This window comes from Callithrix jacchus, chromosome 14 (genome assembly GCF_049354715.1).
Source record: "Callithrix jacchus isolate 240 chromosome 14, calJac240_pri, whole genome shotgun sequence".
Lineage (NCBI taxonomy): Eukaryota > Metazoa > Chordata > Mammalia > Primates > Cebidae > Callithrix > Callithrix jacchus.
The window spans coordinates 59,135,018-59,153,806 of NC_133515.1; the positions used below are offsets into that span (position 1 = coordinate 59,135,018).

The 18,789-nt window shown below is 43.5% G+C and overlaps 1 long non-coding RNA gene and 2 pseudogenes across 3 annotated transcripts in view; 1 reads left to right on the forward strand and 2 right to left on the reverse strand.

Moving 5' to 3' along the window:
• LOC144579298 (uncharacterized) overlaps window positions 1-18,789 on the forward strand; it is a 129,408-nt gene that overhangs the window by 16,913 nt on the left and 93,706 nt on the right. The window lies entirely within an intron of this gene.
• On the reverse strand, window positions 97-1,457 carry LOC144579126 (nicotinamide phosphoribosyltransferase pseudogene; annotated as a pseudogene).
• On the reverse strand, window positions 1,792-2,542 carry LOC144579296 (actin-related protein 2/3 complex subunit 5-like protein pseudogene; annotated as a pseudogene).

Genomic DNA, 18,789 nt, shown 5'->3' on the forward strand with positions numbered 1-18,789 from the left:
TGTATTACACACACACACATGCAACACACAGTCATAAAACAAAGACTGCTGAGGTGCTGCTTCCAGTACAATATTCAGCTATGCATTTTTTCTTCATCAAATGAAGAGCTTTTTGTCACCTTGCCATTCTTGAAGACAGTATGGAGAAGATCATGACCATATTCCTCAAGGTCTCCTTTTCCTTCCTCCAGTGTAACAAAATTCCCTGCTGGTGTCCTATGTAAAGATAGTCAGCCCTTTTTCGACCTTTTGTTGGGATCAGCAACTGGGTCCTTGAAGACGTCAATTCCAAGGCCATTGGTTACAACATAACTACACTTGAAGGAACGATTCAAGAGATTTCTTGTTAACCTCTGTAGCAAAGCTCCACCAGAACCGAAGGAAACATTTTCAATACTCCACTTTTTTAGTTTCATGCCTTCTACAATCTCTTGTAAGGTATTAATATCTACTCCATCCCCTTGAATCACTGTGAGATAAGGTGGCAGCAACTTGTAGCCCTTTGAGTTCTCAGTAACAGGAAACTTCTTACCTAAAATCTCCAAAACCTTTAACACAGTGTCGAGAGGGTTTCCAGAATCAGGTCTGCTTATTAGTGATGCCTCTGTACTTCTGGATACTATTAAATGTCTTAGATCTTCACCCCATATTTTCTCACACACATTACAAATGTCATAGCTATCGCTGACCACGGATACAGGCACTGATGAAAACTGTATTACTGTGTGTTCAAAAGCATCTTTTTCATGGTCTTTCCCCCAGGCTGTTATGGTACTGTGTTCTGCTGCTGGAACAGAATAGCCTGGAACAGGATCTTTCGTTCCATAGTATTTTTTTATAAGAGCAATTCCTGCTACTGTATCTGTTCCTTTGAAGTTAACCAAATGAGCAGATGCTCCTATGCCAGCAGTCTCTTGGCAAGAGACTCCTCTGTAGCCAAAATCATGTAACTTGTATTCCAGACCATCTCAGTTACCAGAAGTTTCTAACAAACAGTTGGCCAATATTTTCTTCTGCTCTCTAGAATTTGTGGCCACTGTGATTGGATCCCAGGACTGAACAAGAACAGTCTCGATCCAATTTGTAAGCCAGTAACACTCTGGATCTGTGTTTTCCACTGTGAAGAGAACATTTCCTCTGGGAATGACAGAACCGTCAGGAACAGCTTTGACTTCTATTGGAAGATGCCCATCACATTTCTCAAGAATGTAGTTCCATCCCTTTTCATTAAAAACATCATCATGGAAATGTTCTTTGTAGACCTCTTTGGCTTCTTGGATTTTCTCTTTGGTTATTACTTTACCTTTTAAGTACTTATTAAGAATGTACTGCAAACCATAAAATACTGTTTCCTCGTATTTCACCTTCCTTCCATTTGACTTTTCTGCCGCCTTTTCACAGCATTCAAAGTAGGAATAAACATTACTTGTGTTGGGTGGATATTGTTTATTTATTTTATTTTATTTTTTATACTAATAAGCCAAGAGCTTTATTGATGCAGCAGGCACTTTACAATGAGCCCAAGAGCATGCTCCTTCTCTGGAAGACAGGATGTCTGTACAAACTCTTGGTTTTTCCCACTTCAAAAACACAAGCTCTCCCATTTACCACGGCCCTTGGATCTGCACCTGCCCAAACCATCCCTCCCCCAGTGCACACAGGTGCGCCTGACCAATGCCAGCCACCACTCGTAGACAAAATGTCAGCTCCGCAGTACTCGGAGACAAAGGCATAGACTATCAGATCCTGCACAGGATTTAGGAAGCAGACGATTTTCCCCTCCAGCTTGAAAATAAAATACATTTCAGCAGATACATGTCCTGAAATAGTTTAGTTGGGAGTTCCTAGGAAGATGGTCCATTGTCAATCCCTTCTTCACCAGCCTGGGCATCCAGAATTCTTCTCAAGGTAACATGAGTCTTTTACTTTTTTTTAAACAGTCTTTCTTGCTGTAAGAAGTCTTCTAATGGAGCCTAGTCCTCCTCCTGCCAAGGCCTTTTCATGCCACTGGAGCAGCACTGCGCTGCTATTTTCTGTAGGCTTCTCAAAGCCTTTATAAATGTACTTCATTAACAAGTCAGCCGTTTCTGCCCAGTGACTGCACAGCCTGCTCGGTCTCACTGCTCTTGAAGTCTGTGAGCACTTTCAGCACCACGCCCTGGGCTCTTTCCTTCAGGGCTTGATTCTTGGTGTTGACGGGAGAGTTCCGCAAGGCTGCGTGGAATGCCCGAAGCATGTCCCCTGTGATGTGCCGCAGTAGCCCGTCCACCTCGCTCGGGTCCGGGCCTGGCGCCGCCGCCGCCGCCGCCGCCGCCTCCTCCTCCTGCTCCTCCACAAATCTGTTCTCGTCAAATTCGTCTATGTGCACCCGGCGGAAGCGCGAGACAGGGTGTTCCGGGCCATGTCGGGAGCTCGGCGCCCGCTCAGCCGGCTCCCCTCGCGGCCCGACCTCGGCTCTGCTCGGCTCGCGCCGGCTCCAGCTCGGGGGCCGTGGATATTGTTTATAATGAGTAACCTGCACAGCGAGGGGCGAGCGCGCCGGGCTGACTCCGCGGCCAAAGCCCCGCTCGCTCTCTCTCCACCGCGGGCCCCTGGGGCCGTTACCTAACTGGTCCCAGCTCCAGGTAAAGAGGCCGCGCCTCAGGGGAGGGTGTGCGCTCGGCGGAGACGCTCAAGCCTGGAGCCCAGAGCCCCGGAGCCCCGGAGCCCGGGAGTCCGCAGGGGCCCGCCTCAAACCCCGCCGCGCCCCCGCCGCCGCGCGCCAGTTTTTGTATTTATTGTAGAGACAGTTTCCAAGTTGCTCAGGCTGGTCTCGAATTCCTGGACTCAAGTGATCTGCCTGCCTCATCCTCCCAAAGTGCTGGGATTGCAGGCATGAGCCACTGCACCCAGCCCAATGTGCTGTTTTAATATATGTATACATTGTGAAATGATTAACACAATCAAGCTAATTAACATATCCATCACCTCCCATAGTTATTTTATTTTTTGGCCATCTTGGTATGTATTTTTCTGGATGTATTTCTATTTACACATGTATGACCCATAGAAATGTATGGTTTAGTGGGGAGTGCACGTGTTTAAATATGAACCTTGTGCATTTTGTTAGACAATTCACTTTTTTCACTTAATGCATCTTGGAAATCTTTCCCTGTCGGTACAGTGGTCAGTGAACGACCTGGCCTTTCTAACTGTTGCATAATGTTCCTTACTACGGCTGTTCGTACCTTATTAAGCCATGCTTTTACTAGAGGGCATTTGGGTTATTTTCAATCTTATGCCTTCACAAACTGTTTTATAATTAGCATTTTTGCACATGCTTTGTCAGGCACCTATGGAAAGCATTTCTCAAGGATAGACCTTGGAAGTAGAATGCAGGATCAAAGAGCCTGTGCATTTTAAAATTTAATGGGACCTAATTGTCCTCCTAACTCCCAGTGCTGGACATTTTTAGTCTTTTTAATTATTGCTAATCTTTCTTCTTTTTCTAAAAGACAGAGTCTCACTCTATCACCCACCCAGGCTACAGTGCTGTGGTGCAATCAGCTCACTGTAACCTTGAAACTCTTAGGCTCAGGCAATCCTCATATCTCAACCTCCTGAATAGCTGGGACTACAGGTATGTGCTATTATTACCAGCTAATTTTAAAAATTTTTTGGCCGGGCGCGGTGGCTCACACCTGTAATCCCAGCACTTTGGGAGGCTGAGGCGGGTGGATCACCTGAGGTCAGGAGTTCAAGACCAGCCTGACCAATATGGTGAAACCCTGTCTTTAAAAAAATTTTTTTTTTCGTCGAGACAGGGCCTCTCTATGTTTCCCAAGCTGGTCACAAACTCCTGGGCTCAAGTGATCTGCCCGCCTTGGCCTTCCAAAATGCTGGGATTACAGGCGTGAGTCACTGGCCCAGCCTAATTGTTGCTAATCTGATGAGAAAACAGTGATATTTTAGTTATTTTTTTTTTTTCCTCGAGACAGAGTCTTGCTCTGTCACCCAGGCTGGAGTGCAATGGCACAATCTCAGCTCATTGCGACCTTTACCTCTTAGTTTCAAGCGATTCTCTTGCCACAGCCTACTGAGTAGCTGGGATTACAGGCATGCACCACCATGCCCAGCTAATTTTTTATATTTGTAGTAGAGACAGGGTTTCACCATGTTGGCCAGGCTGGTCTTGAGCTCTGAACCTTGTGATTCGCCCGCCTTAGCCTCACAAAGTGCTGGGATTACAAGTGTGAGTCACTGCACCTAGCCAGCATTTTAGTATTTAAGTGTATTTATCTGTTTACAGTGAGATTTGACATATTTTTCTTTGCCATTAGGCCCTGGTATTTCTGCTACTGTAAATTGCCTTCTTTATATCCTTTGCCTCCCCCTTACCCCCCACTCCCCCGCTTTTTTTTTTTTTTTTGCTTTTTTCTTATCGAATTGTAGGGATTGTTGGTATACTGAATATTAGTTCTTTGCTTGTAATACCTGCTTTAGATATTTTAATATGTCACTTGTCTTTTTAACTTTGTCCACAACCTCACCAGCATCTGTTAGTTTTTAATTTTTTCGTAACAGCCATTCTGACTGGTGTGAGATGGTATCTCATTGTGGTTTCGATTTGCATTTCTCCAATGATCAGTGATATTAAAGTTTTCATATGCTTGTTGGCTGCATATATGTGTTCTTCTTTTGAGATGGAGAGTCGCTCTTGTTGCCCAGGCTGGAGTGCAATGATGGGATCTCGGCTCACTGCAACCTCCGCCTCCAGGGTTCAAGCAGTCTCCTGCTTCAGCTGCCCCTCCTAGGTAGCTTGGATTACAGGCATATGCCACCACATCAGGCTAATTTTGTACTTTTAGTAGAGATGAGATTTCTCCGTGTTGGTCAGGCTGGTCTTGAACAGCCAACCTAAGATGATCTGCCTGCCTTGGCCTCCCAAAGTGCTGGGATTACAGGCGTGAGCCACTGCACCCAGCCCTTTAATTTTATTTATTTTTATTTTTTGAGACAGAGTCTTGCTCTGTCACACAGAGCAAGATCTTACCATGGAGTGCATGGTAAGATCTCGGCTCGCTGGAACCTCCGCCTGCTAAGTTCAAGTGATTCTCCCCCCTCAGCCTTGCGAGTAGCTGGGATTACAGGCTTGTGCCACCATGCCTGGCTAATTTTTGTATTTTAAGTAGAGACAGGGTTGCACCATGTTGGCCGGCCTGGTCTTGAACTCCTGACCTCAAGTGATCCACCTGCCTTGGACTCCCAAAGTGTTGGGATTACAGGTGTGAGCCACTATGCCCGGCCGGATGTCTTTTGAGAAGTGTCTGTTCATGTCCTTTGCCCACTTTTTAATAGGGTTGTTAGTTTTTCTCTTCTAAAACTGTTTAAGTTCCTTATCGGTGCTGGATATTAAACCTTCGTCAGATGCGCAGTTCGCAAATATTTTCTCCCATTCTGTAGGTTGTTTACTGTTGATAGTTTCTTTTGCTATGCAGAGCTCTTAAGTTTAATTAGATCCCACTTGTCAATTTTTGCTTTTGTTGCAATGATTCTTTGTGTCTTTGTCATGAAATTTTTGCCTGTTCCTATATCCAGGATGATATTGCCTAGTTTGTCTTCCAAGGTTTTTATAGTTTTGTGTTTTAAGACTTTAATTCCTCTTGAGATGATTTTTTTTCTTTTGTGCAGCAGTCTGCATTATTGAATTGATTTCTTCGTGTGGTATAAGGAAGGCATCCATTTTCAGTCTCTGCATATGGCAAATCATTTATCCCAGCATGATTTATTGAATAGGGAGTCTTCCCCATCGCTTGGTTTTGTCAGTTTTGTTGAATATCAGATAGTCATAGATATGATCTTATTTCTGGGCTTTACATTCTATTCCATTGGTCTATGTGCCTGTTTTTGCACCAGTACCATGCTGTTTTGGTTACTGTAGCCTTGTAGCATAATTTGAAGTCAGGTAACATGATACCTCCAGCTTTCTTCTTTTTGCTTAGGATTACCTTGGTTTTTCAGCCTCTTTTTTGGTTCCATATGAATTTTAAAATAGTTGTTTCTAGTTCTGTGAAGATTGTTGGTAGTTTGATAGGAATAGCATTGAATCTGTAAATTGCTTTGGGCAGTATAGCCATTTTAATGATACTGATTCTTCCTATCCATGAGCATGGGATGTTTTTTCCATTTGTTTGTATCTTCACTGATTTCTTTGAACAGTGTTTTATACTTCTCATTGTGGAGATCTTTCACGTCCCTGGTTAGCTATATTCCTAGGTATTTTATTCTTCTTGTGGCTGTTGTGAATAGGATTGCCTTTCTGATCTGGCTCTTGGTTTGAAGCCCACCTCTTTCTTTTCCTTTGGTGTAGCCTTATATGCCTGCAGGGCTTTTATCTATCAGAGACTCTGCCTCCTTAGTTAAGTGACCCTGTGAGAGCTTGTGGATATCAAACCAGGAGTCATCCAACAGGATCTAGATGGAAAGGCTGAGAAACTAGCTGTTGGGGCCTCAATACACCCTATGCTGTGTCCCCTCCTCAGGAATTCAGTCTTGTTCCATGGTGTGTCCTCAAAAGAATGAAGATGTTCATCAGAGAAGGAAAAGATACTGACAAAAGAGAGGGGGTAGGGTGATTCTCTCAGCCCAAACTTGCTGCAGCATGTATGTGTGGGGCTGGCAGTTCCACTGTGGTCTATGGAGAAGAGTCTTGTGACTGGCTTCTGCATTATTTTGCCTTTGCTCAGCTGTGGGCCAGTACAATAAGGATACAAAGTCCTAAGTCCATCCCTGAATGGGCCATTTTACTTTCCAAGACCAGCTGCCTTACAGAGAGATGCTGGACTTCATTACAAAGGGAGGTGGTGACTGAACAGTTCTGGTTAGGGCTGGCTACGCAATCTGCAAGGTCCAGTGCAAAATGAAAATGCAGAGTCCTTATTCAAAAATCAGGAAAGAAAAGTGCTATTAAAGGTGCTTTACGGCTGGGCACTTGGGCTTACGCCTGTAATCCCAGCAGTTTGGGAGGCCAAGGCGGATGTATCACGAGGTTAGGATTAGTTCAAGGCCAGCCTGACCAAGATGATGAAACACTGTCTCTACTAAAAATACAAAAATTAGCCAGGTGTGGTGTTGGGTGCCTATAATCCCAGATACTCCTGAGGCTGAGGCAGAGAATTTCTTGAACCTGGGAGGCAGAGGTTGCAGTGAGCTGAGATTGCGTCACTGCACCCCAGCCTGGGCAGCAGAGCAAGACTCCATCTCAAGAATAAATAAATAGATAAAAATAAAGGTACTTTAAACTTTTTCTTTCAAAAGGATCTTGTTACTTATAAATGTAATAGGCATAATAGTGTTACACGCATAACAATATAGACTTACAAATGCAAAAAGCCACTTTTGGTGTCGTATGGTATTATATAATAGGTGATAATTACCCATGTGATATTTGATTATAAGATTTTTCTGGCTTACTTTTTTGCAAATTCATTTATGAGGTCATTGAAAGTTTTTCTGTTAGCAACTTCATTTTCAATCGATATAATTGAAAGTGACAGTCATTTTTGGCAAATACAAGATCTCAAATAATGTTTGGTAGTTTTTAATTTTGAGAAAAACCTTTCTGCTGATGCAACTGTTACTGGAGCTCTTAAGTATATTTTATAGGTGGGGACAGCATTGGGATACATTTCTGGTAAATTATTTCAAAACATAAATTTTAGTACTTTTAGAGTTGATAGGCTTCAAGTAAGTCTGAGTTTAATTTCCAGTATAAATCTATAAGTGACATTTTAATGTTTCCTTTGGCATTTCATGTAACGTACTGAGGTCGTACAAGAATCAAAAGTGGTTTCATGATTTGTATATAGTTAAAAATGCCTATTTATGCATTCTATTGCTTTATCTTCCATTATAAAAATTAGTTTTAGATTGTCTTTCTTGTTAATAATTGGCTTATTCCTTGGAAAATAATGCTCTTTCTGCTGACTGCAGTGGTCTCTAGATTTAATTTCTATTTCTAAGTCTGTGAATGTTGGATTTGTAGTGCTATCATAGTTTTTAAAATTAGAGATTCTAAACTCATTGAAGAATTCTAATAACTCTGATAGGTTTGATCGCAGTGTCCATGTGTGCATTTTTAATTTGTAGTATTAACTTATTTACTGACAAGGTTTACTGCTTGAGCACTGGCAGTTCCTGTCGCAGTGCTCTGGCTGGAGAGGCATTATTTGTGCAGATGCGGCAGGGACAGGCTCTGGGGATGGGTGTGTGTGCAGGTCTCCCACCACTGTCCTCGTGCTTCCATGTGGAGCCTCTACCTCTTCTGGGGCTGTGGCCTCTGCTGCCACCTCAGCTTCTGCTGTCCCCACCACCACTGTCACTAATCTGGGCTCAGCTCTGTTCCTGGGTGCTGCCCGGCACACTGCCTGCTTGGTGCCCATAGGACTGGCACATGAGTGCGTGCACTGCTGGCAGCTTATCTTCCCTGCTCACATGACTGCTCCATCCTCTCATCAGACGTCACTTACAAAACACAAGTTCAAAGATAAGATTGTTAAGAATTTTGGACAATAGCCACAGAATATTAAACCAACTATGGGGCTCTTTTGGAGCCTTGGGCATGTGCAACTGACTACACAGGTTGCAGGCCCATGGAGCAGGCTCTGATCAGGGCCATGTGTGTAAACCTTGGTGTGGAAGTAATGACTTCTTGGTGCTGTAAGCCAGCAAGCACTCTAAGTCAGGGAATATGTAGAAATCAGGAACATGTTCTAAAAAATGGAAACCCAAGGCTGGGTACATTACTAAGCCTTGACATATAATATTCCTTTATATGAATATATAACACTCCATTCCCCCACTGATGGACATTGAGATTGCTTACAAACAGAGCTGCTAGGGTGCAATGGCTCATGCCTGTAATCCCAGCACTTTGGAGGCCGAGGCGGGTGGATTGCTTGAGTCCAAGAGTTTGAGACCAGCCTGAGCAACGTGGCAAAACCCTGTCTCTACAAAAAAATACAAAAATAGCTGGGGGTGGGAGTGGAGGCCCTACTTGTGGGGCTGAGGTGGAAAGATTGCTTGAGTCCAGGAGGTCGAGGCTGCAGTGAGCCAGGATTGCCCCACTGCACTCCAACCTGGGCAGCAGGGCGCAACCTTGTCTCAAAAAAAGAAAGAAAGAAAATACAGATAAATAAAAATAAGAAATTCCACCTAGCAGAAATACTGATAAAATTTTGTTATGTGCTCTAGCAATCTTTTTGTTTTTCTGTATGTTTTCAGAAAAAAGGTTAAATATAGAACAGTACAATGAGTAACATGACAAGCACTCATGTTCTTGGTATCCTGAATGAATAAACATTTACATTTTGGTATATTAATTTCAAGTTATTTTATATAAAAGAAAACATTACTGATGAAGTTTAAGTCCCTTTAGTACCTCACTCAAATCCCATTTTCCTTCTTCCTTCCCTAAAGCAACTTGTATTCTGGATTTATATATATCTCGCCCACACATGTTTTTATAGATTTATTACACATCTTATTCATAGGACATTTTGTGAGAAATTAAAGATTTGCCTAAATTGTACATTTTTTTCTGGAATTTTTTTTTTATTCATTGCTTATTTTTAAACATATTCAAGTCGACACCTGTGAATTTAATTCACTAATTTTAATTGCCGGATAGCAAGGGTTAGCAGTCCATGGCTGGCCTTTGAGTATATCCATCCTGTGAACAAATTTGGCTCTGTTTTTGTACAGCTAAAAATGGTCGTATATTTTAAAAAGTTGCTCAACATAAAAAGAACCTGTAAACCAGATTTATGTGATCTACAAAGCTTAAAATATTTACTTTCTGACCCCCAGAAAGTTTGTTAAGCCCTGTCATATAATATTCCTTTTTTTTTTTTTTTGAGATGGAGTCTCGCTCTGTTGCCAGGCTGAAGTGCAATGGCACGATCTCAGCTCACTGCAACTTCCACCTCCTGGGTTCAAGCAATTCTTCTGTCTCAGCCTCCTGACTAGCTGGGACTCCAGGTGTGGTAATTTTTGTAATTTTAGTAGAGATACGGTTTCACCACGTTGGCCAGGATGGTCTTAATCTCTTGACCTTGTGATCTGCCCGCCTCAACCTCCCTAAGTACTGGGATTCCAGGCATGAGCCACCATGCCTGGACTATATTCCTTTATATGAATATATAACACCCCATTCCCCCATTGATGGACATTGAGGTTGCTTCCAATGTTTCCATCTTACAAACAGAGCTGCTAGGAACATTTTGACATATATTCTCCTGTGCACATGTGAAAGGGTTCCCTCAGAACAAATGAAATTGCTGAAATGAATGATGTATTTGCAGTTTACTGCCAGATTCTCCTTTGCAGTTGCTATACAAATTCAGACTCCAGCTAGTGGTAAATAAGGAGCCTCATTTTTCTAAATTTTGTCTATATTTAATCTGATTTTACTTCCAATTGTTGCCAGTTTAATGAAGGTGAGTGACTCATTGCTTTTATAATATTTGTATGTCCCTGTTTACTAGTGATGTTGGGCAGTGTTTCCTAAATTTTCTGTCCATTCAAGTTTCTTCCTTTGTGAATTGCCTTTCTGTTTTCTTTATTCCTTTCTTTCTATAGGAATTTACCTTTAATTATTTTAGGAAGTCTTTGTATATTCTGAATTCTTATCCTTTGTGAGGTACACATGTTGCAAATCTTTATTTCTATGTGTTATTTTTTAAAAGATTTTGTTTATGGTATCATTTCTTACCTAAGAAAGCTTGCCCTACCTTGAAATTATAAAGAGAGTTTATATTATGATTTTAAAGTTTTAAGGGGGCCAGGTGTGGTAGTTAACACCTCTAATCCCAGCACTTGAGGAGTTCAAGGTGGGCAGATTTCTTGAACACAGGAGTTTCGAGACCAGCCTTGGCAACATGATGAAAGCTCATCTCTACAAAAAAAAAAAAAAAAAAAAATGAGTTAAGACTGGTGGCATGTGACTGTAGTCTCTGCTATTCTGGAGGCCGAGGTGGGAGGATCACTTCAGTCTAGCAGGTCACAGCTATAGTGAACCATGTTCATGCCACTGAATTCCAGCTTGGGCAAAAGAGTGAGACCCTGTCTCCAAAAAAAAAAAAAAAAAAAGTTTTAAGGTTTCACTTTCTTTGCTTGTTTGTTTTGAGACAGTGTCATGCTTTGTTACCCAGGTTGGAGTGCAGCAGCATGATCATGGTTCACTGCAGCCTTGGCCTCCTGGGTTCAAGTGATCCTCTTGCCTCAGCCTCTAGAATAGCTGAGACTACGGGCAGGCACCCTACCCATCCAGCTAATTTTTTGCATAGACGAGGTCTTGATCTGTTTCCCAGGCTGGTCTAGAACTCTTACATGCAAGCCATCCTCCCACCTCAGTCTCCCAAAGTCCTGGGATTACAGGCATGAGCCACCAAGCCTGACCAAGGTTTCACTTTTTATATGTGGGTATTTAATTCATTTAGAATTTGTTTTGGTGTATGATGTGAGGTAAGGATTGAATTTTATTATTCTGTATATGGAACATTTCAAATTCTGACACCATTTATTGAAGTTCTTTCTTTCCCAGCTAATTTATCATTTGTTCATTTGTTGAATATTTATTGAGGTTCTCCTATGTGCCAGACACTATTCTAGACACTAGAGACAAAGCATTAGGGGGATTAAAAAAATCTATCCTCAAGGCACATACAGAAGAAAAACAGACAATAAACAAAGTATATAGCATGTCAGATAGTGATGCATCTATGAAGAAAAGTAAAGCAGAGAAAGACGAGAAGGATTGTGGAGAAAGTATTGCTATTTTAAATAGGATGGCCAGAGGAGATGTCACTGACAATGTGACATTGAGCAGAGACCTGAAGTTAGAGTGTGAAGATGTGAATATGTGGAGGAAGCAAGTTCCAGAAAGAGGGAATGGTGAATGCAAAGCCCTGAGAAAGGCATGTGCTCCATGTATTCAAGGAAGAGCATCAAGGAGACACATGTGGCTGACTCTGAGCGAGCCAGGAGAGATTAGTGAGAGAGGAAGTCAGAGAGGTAATGAGCTGGGTCTTACAGGGCTTTAGGGGCCACTGTCAGGACTATAGCTTTCAGTCTGAATGAGCTGGGCTTTGAAGGGCTTTGAACAGAGGAAAACAACATCTGACTTTCATTTTATTTACCTATTTTTATTTTTTATTTTTTGAGAAAGTCTCACTCTGTCACCCAGGTTGGAGTGTAGTGGCACGATCTCAGCTTCCTGCAACTTCTGCCACCCAGGTTCAAGTGATTCTCTTGCCTCAGCCTCCGGAGTAGCTGGGATTGCAGGCATCTGCCACCATACCTGGCTAACTTTTGTACTTTTGTAGAGATGGGGTTTCACCATGTTGGCCGGGCTGGTCTCAAACTCCTGACCTCAGGTGATCTGCCCACCTCAGCCTCCCAAAGTGCTGGAATTACAGATGTGAGCCACCGCACCTGGCCACTAACTTATATTTTTAAAAGATTCACTCTGGTTACCATGCTGTTAGAAGTCAGTGAAGTCCCCTCTCCCCAGGGAAGGGGCCTCCCCACTTCTCAGAGGAAGCCGAACATCCTGGAAAGTCATGAGGCTCGAGGTCGAAAGTCCAAGAGTTTTGTGATTTCCTTTGTGACAATTTTGTGTGCTTCTCCTTGTTGAAAGTCAGTAAAACTTCTCATCCCCTCACTTTTTCTGCCTAGGAGTTGAGGGTGCCTAACTTACCTTTTCCTCCTGGTTTATATGAAGCTTTTTATGTAATGCCTCAAATGGCTGGACTTCCCTAAGGAAAGGCTCCTAGTAATTGTCATCATCAGAGGAAGAGCAAGAATAATGGTTGATGACAATAGCATGATAATAATAATGACCTCAGTGGATAAAAGGATCTGTCGTGCTTCCCAGAAAACTGTGGATACTTTGATAGATGTTCTATGATTATAGTTACCTTTTCCCAGAGCTTTCTGTTCAAGAGACTGGTAATAAATAGAACAGGAATCAAATGGGTAGATATTAGCTAAAAGTTAATTAGCTGAAGGAGGAGAAATAGTGGTGATGGTCTTAGGCTGACATCTCTTGAGACCCTAATCGCAAACTTCACCGTATCTCTTGGTGATGGTTTTCTTACCAAGGTAATTCCTGATGGTCCATTAGAGCTCTCCTGATGCTGTGCTCATAGCTCTCTGGGCTTCCTCTGTCATAATACTCAACACATGATTACCAGTTTAATTGCAGGTAATTTTTACCAGATTGTGAGCTGCATGAGAGCAGGATCGGGACTGACTGTGTCATTCATTGGTGTATTACCAGTCCCATGTATGGTGTCTGTCAGATATGGCACAGTATTTGGTGAATGACTGGAAAAGAGTCTCAGGACACAGAGCTGTTGCTGTTGTGTGGGATTGAAGGCTGATTCTGGGTTCTTGGGTTTCGTTGGGTGAAGGCATTGGCTGCTGAACATTTATACTGGGGGTGTTTGGTTGGGTGCCCCATGGGAATTTTCTCAGCTGTCCTGGTGGCCACCAGGCTTTTCTTATTGGTGAAGTCAACCCTGAAAGGAGACCCTGGGGACCCCTGCTGTTGAATGCCATGTCTGGAGCAGCTGCTGCCTGCGGCTGTGTGTGTGTGAGCTGGAGACCCAAGCTTTTCTTAATCTCCGCACCAGGCTGCTGACAATAAACAAGCTTTCTGCCCGGCTGCTGCTGACAGTCGCCTCCCACATGGCCCACCCGAGCCCTGCCTGGAGATACCATGACTCCTTTCCGGTTTCTCTAATAATAGCAACATTATATTCTCAGTCAGAGCTTGAGGGCTTCACTCAGAGAGACATTTTTTCACTTGCTTGTGAATGGGAGTCAGAGAAAGCATAGAAATGTAGAAAACTCATTTGGACATTTATTTAGCCATCCCCAAGTTAAGTTGGTCAGGTTCAAATATTTAAATATCCCCCGCTTGTCTTCTGGCTGCTGAGCAGTGGAAACGGGACAGGCAGCGTGAAGGGACAGTGAGAGAGGCCTGGGTGGCAGCCCCAGCCTGGAGGAAGGGCCCCTCATGAAGCTTGGAAGAAGGGAGGCTGACAGGGCAGGGCCCGAACCTGGACTCTAGTTTTCTTGTCTGGCACGGCACAGTAAGCATTTGGTGAATGACTGGAAAACAGTCTCAGGACATAGAGCTGTTGCTGTTGTGTGCCCTGTTTCTTCCTATCTGTGCACACCTGGGGAGCTGGAGATAGGGGGAAACCTTCTGGGAAAAGTGGCTTCAGAGAGCTGAAGTGAGAGGGGCAGGAAGCATTGCTTTCCTTGTAAGATCCTCCGCTTCCTTCCGCCTCAGCCTCTGCCTGGGGTGGCACAGGGTTGCTTCTTAAGAGATGCATCCGTGCTGTTCAGCCCTCGTTAGGTTCCGCCAAAGTAAGGCCTGGGTGTCCAGAATGGGCACAGGAATCGTTCACCTCCCTGACCTCTCAGTGCCATGGGTCAATCTGGGCCACACGCCGCCCACAGTGAGGCCTGGGTTTGAATTTTACAGTCACTTGCAATGACTGTACTTTCTTCCAGATCATGGGAGCAAATGGAGAGGTGTTCTGGGAATCCCATCTTTATCCTCCTGCATCTGAGGCTGGTGAGCAGCTGAGAGAAGGAGAAATGAGAAGTCAGCTATTCAATGGCCTGGTTCCTCCTCCCCTGCATAATTATGGGCTGGCCATACAGCTAATCTCATTTTCTCAACAGCCCTGTGACATGAGGGGGAGGAAGTAGTTGCAGAAGCCACGTGCCCTAGGTGCTCCACCAGCCTGGGAACAAGGTTGCCTGGGACATCCCTAAGGGACTATCAACTTCTCTCCCCCATCTTTTGTTTTTTGCCCCCTATAATACTTTCATCATTTTCACTATGGCTAAGTGAGATTCCAAGTTGGACTGGTCACTCTGCCCAGAGAATACAGGTTCTATGAAGAAAAGTGCTCTATTAATCCAAGGCATTATTAAATTTACTTCTCCTATGAGGCTTTTATACTCACATCGAATAAGTCTGTCCCCTAGCTAAGGGATGAATCCAGCCAGCTATCGCATGAGCTCTCGTTCTTAAATAGACTCAAGGCTTTATTCAAAGCTTTTCAGATGGATTCATTTAAAAGTGCAGCTTGCCTGCCACTTTAAGAAATTCATTCTATCCATTGTCAGCCTGGCACTCTTGAGTATATTACCAGTATACATAGAGGTATAGACTATAGTTCCCAGTGAAAAAGACAAAACTTTACATTGAGTAATTGCAGGAAACTCAACTGCAATTCACTAAGAATGTATTTTGATGAGTAAGGAAAAAAATTTCAAAAAATAAAAGGTCAGGGCGCTTTTAGGGAACCCAAAAAACCTGCAAGGATTCTGTGCAGGTGTAATAATTGGGCAGTCCATGCAGCCTCCTGCCTCTGTCTCCTTCCCTTGTATTTCTTTTCCAGGCTGCTGTCTGTGACAGCTCAGGAAGGGGCCCCAGGTAGCTCTCCTCTGAGTCCTTCCCGGTGACATCTCTCTGCCTTCTTTGCACACAAATCAGCCTCACTAGCACCTCAGCTTCTAATTTTAGCTGCTGTTTTGCATTTTGTGTAGCATACAAAGAAATATAGTGCAGAATTTAAACAGGAGAAAAGGTAGGCTGTTTGCTTCACCCATCAGGGACGCATATCTGATGGATGAAGTCTGATAGGCATCAGAACAACAGGGAACAGAATGGTTGCGTCCTCATCCGCATTAGAGAGCAGTCTCTTTTCAGGGTCTCACGAGCTAGGATCTTTCTGTCCTTTACCTCTGCACTGATGGCTGATTGTATGGCTTCAGAAACCACTAGACTTATCTCCTAGTCTGGTGAAGATTCAACTTGATAATGTTGACAGGGAGTGTGTGTGTATGTGTGTGTGTGTGTGTGTGTGTCAGTGTGTTTGTGGGGCAGGGAAGATTGTTTTACATAAGAATCATGAAGTAGATTCAATAGTCTGTCTACTAGGAGCAGAGAAACATATTGTATACACTTTATCATATGAAACTTCTTCCTGAGTGTCTATTTTGATTTTTTGAGCCAGGGTCTTGCTTTATCATTCAGTCTGCAGTGAAATGGTGTGAACACAGCACACTGCAGCCTTAACCTCTTGAGTTTAAGCGATCTTCCCAACTCAGCCTCCCAAGTAGCTGGAATTATAGGTGCACACCACTTCTCCTGGCTAATTTTTTTTTTGAGACAGAGTCTCGCTCTTTTGCCCGGTGCCAGGCTGAAGTGCAGTGATGCAGTCTCAGCTTTAAGCAATTCTCCTGGTCTCATCCTCCCAAGTAGCTGGGATTGCAGGTTTGCACCACCACGCCCAGCTAATTTTTGTATTTTAATAGAGACAGGGTTTCACTCTGTTGGCCAGGATGGTCTCAATCTCTTGACCTTGTGATTCACCTGCCTCAGCCTCCCAAAATGCTGGGATTACAGGCATGAGCCACCATGCCTAGCCTCTCCTAGCTAGTTTTTAAAATATTTGCAAGGTCTCAGTAATTTGCTCAGGCTGTTCTTGAACTCCTGGGGTCAAGCAGTCCTTCACCTTGATCTCCCAAAGTGTTGGGATTACAGGCATGAGCCACCATGCCCAGCCCTGGGTGTCTTTTAAAAGATGGGGCAAAATTTTGAGAGTGGACTAGATCAGTGCTACCCAAAGTGTGGCAGCATCAGCAACATTTAGAAGCTCGTTAGAAATTCAGTCTTCTTAGGACGGGGGTAGCTATAAATTTCATTAGTGAGACAAAACAAAAAACCCCAAAAATCCAACCTTTGTTATTATGAAATACAACACACAGAAAACTGCATAGGTGCATTATATAAAGGGAATCTTATAAAACCAAACGAATTATAATAAAAGAAACCCTGTGTCCTTTCCACCCATGTTAAGAAATAGAATATTGCTAGCACCCCAGGAGACCCTTGCCGTGTGGAGTTCCAACTCCCTTCCCTGCCCCGAAGGTAATCACTCTCCTGTCTTCTGTGCCTTTTTCTTTTTTTATACGTTTACCATCTAAGAATGCATCCTTGCATAGCACAGGGTAGTTTGCCTGTTTTTGACTTTTATCTAAATAAAATCATGAAGTGCATGCTTCTTTGTGTCTGGTTTCTTTTGCATATTTTGTCTGTGAGATTTCATGAAGGTTTTAACACACGAATTCTTGCCATTTTTAGAGCTGCCTTGCCCTCTCATTGCTTTGATCCATAGCGACCCCACAGACAAGCATAGATTTTCCTTTAAAATGACAGCAGGTTAAAATTAATTTGATTAATGAGGATTTCATTGTGCTCCTTGAGCCAGATATTATTCCCTGGGATGCTGCTGAGTCAGGATTGGGACTTGCAGCTCCAGGACTCCAGCTGCGTCTTCTCCGTTCCAGGATGAGCTTGAGGTCATGGTTAGGAGGCTCTTCCAGAAAGGACTGCTCATTGAAGAAAATACTCAGAGCTATGAGTTTTCAGGAGCCTCAAAAACCCACATTCAACCAGCGTGTGACACTGGCTCAGGTCAGAGATGACCCAGAGCTATTTCAAGGTCTCACATGTCTGTCTTTATGATTTTTTTTGTTGAGGTTTTCTGATCCATCACATAAGAAACAGCTATATGGCTGGGTGTGGTGGCTCACACCTGTAATCCCAGCACTATGGGAGGCTGCGGCAGGTGGATCACTTGAGGTCAGAATTTTGAGACTGGCATGGCCAACATGGTGAAATCCTGTTGTTACTAAAATTATAAACATCAGCTGGGCATGTGGCGAACACCTGTAATCCCAGAACTCAGGAGGCTGCAGCAGAATTGCTTGAACCGAGGAGGTGGATGTTGCAGAGACCTGAGATTTCACCACCGCACTCCAGCCTGGGCGACAGAGCAAGACTGCATCTCAAAAAAAAAGAAAGAAAGAAATAGCTACGCGTGAGGCAGAGTGCTGGGAAGCGTAGAAGAGATGAGGCCTCTAAGGTGCAGTTATTGCAGTCTATTCCCTTAGAATCTTGTTCCTCACAGAGGTTAAGGGCGTGGTCTTCGAGTCAGACCAACTTGGATTCTGGTCCTGCCTCTGCCACTCATCAGCTGTGTGACTGTAAGTTCATCCTCATCTTAGAATGGAGATTATAATAATAGTACATACCTCATGGGGCTATTTTGATGATTAATTAAGAAATGCTTAGAAAATGCTTAGCTTAGCATCTAGCTAATAATTCTAACAGTGAATCCTTCCAATGCATCAGGTACTGGAATCCTATCTGATTGATTCTGTTGTTATCCTCAATTTCAGATGAGGAAACTGAGGCAGGTTAAGAAACTTGCCCCAGATCCCATGGCTAATATGTGGCAAGGCATTATAACACTCTTAACCACTGTGCTGTGTAGCTATTTTTGTCATCATTTTATGTCAAGACTTTGATATTCTTGATGTGTTCCTGCCATTACTGTTTTGAACATCTCACGTGGCTTCTAGCGCAGTGAGAATCTTATGAGCTGCTGGTCAGGGGTCAGCCTGATAAAAGAAGTAGAAACCAGGCGCCCTGTGGTGACTCATACCTGTAATCCTAGCACTTTGGGTGGCTAGGCAGGAGAATAGCTTGAGGCCAGGGGTTTGAGACCAGCCTGGGCAACAAAGTGAGACCCCACCTCTTAAAACAAAACAAAAAACAAAAACGAGACTAGTCCCCATCTCCTTGTTTTATATCTTCTTTTGGGGTTGTCTCTCACAATAGAAGCTAATGGTCACAACAGGAGCCATGTTGAATGCGCC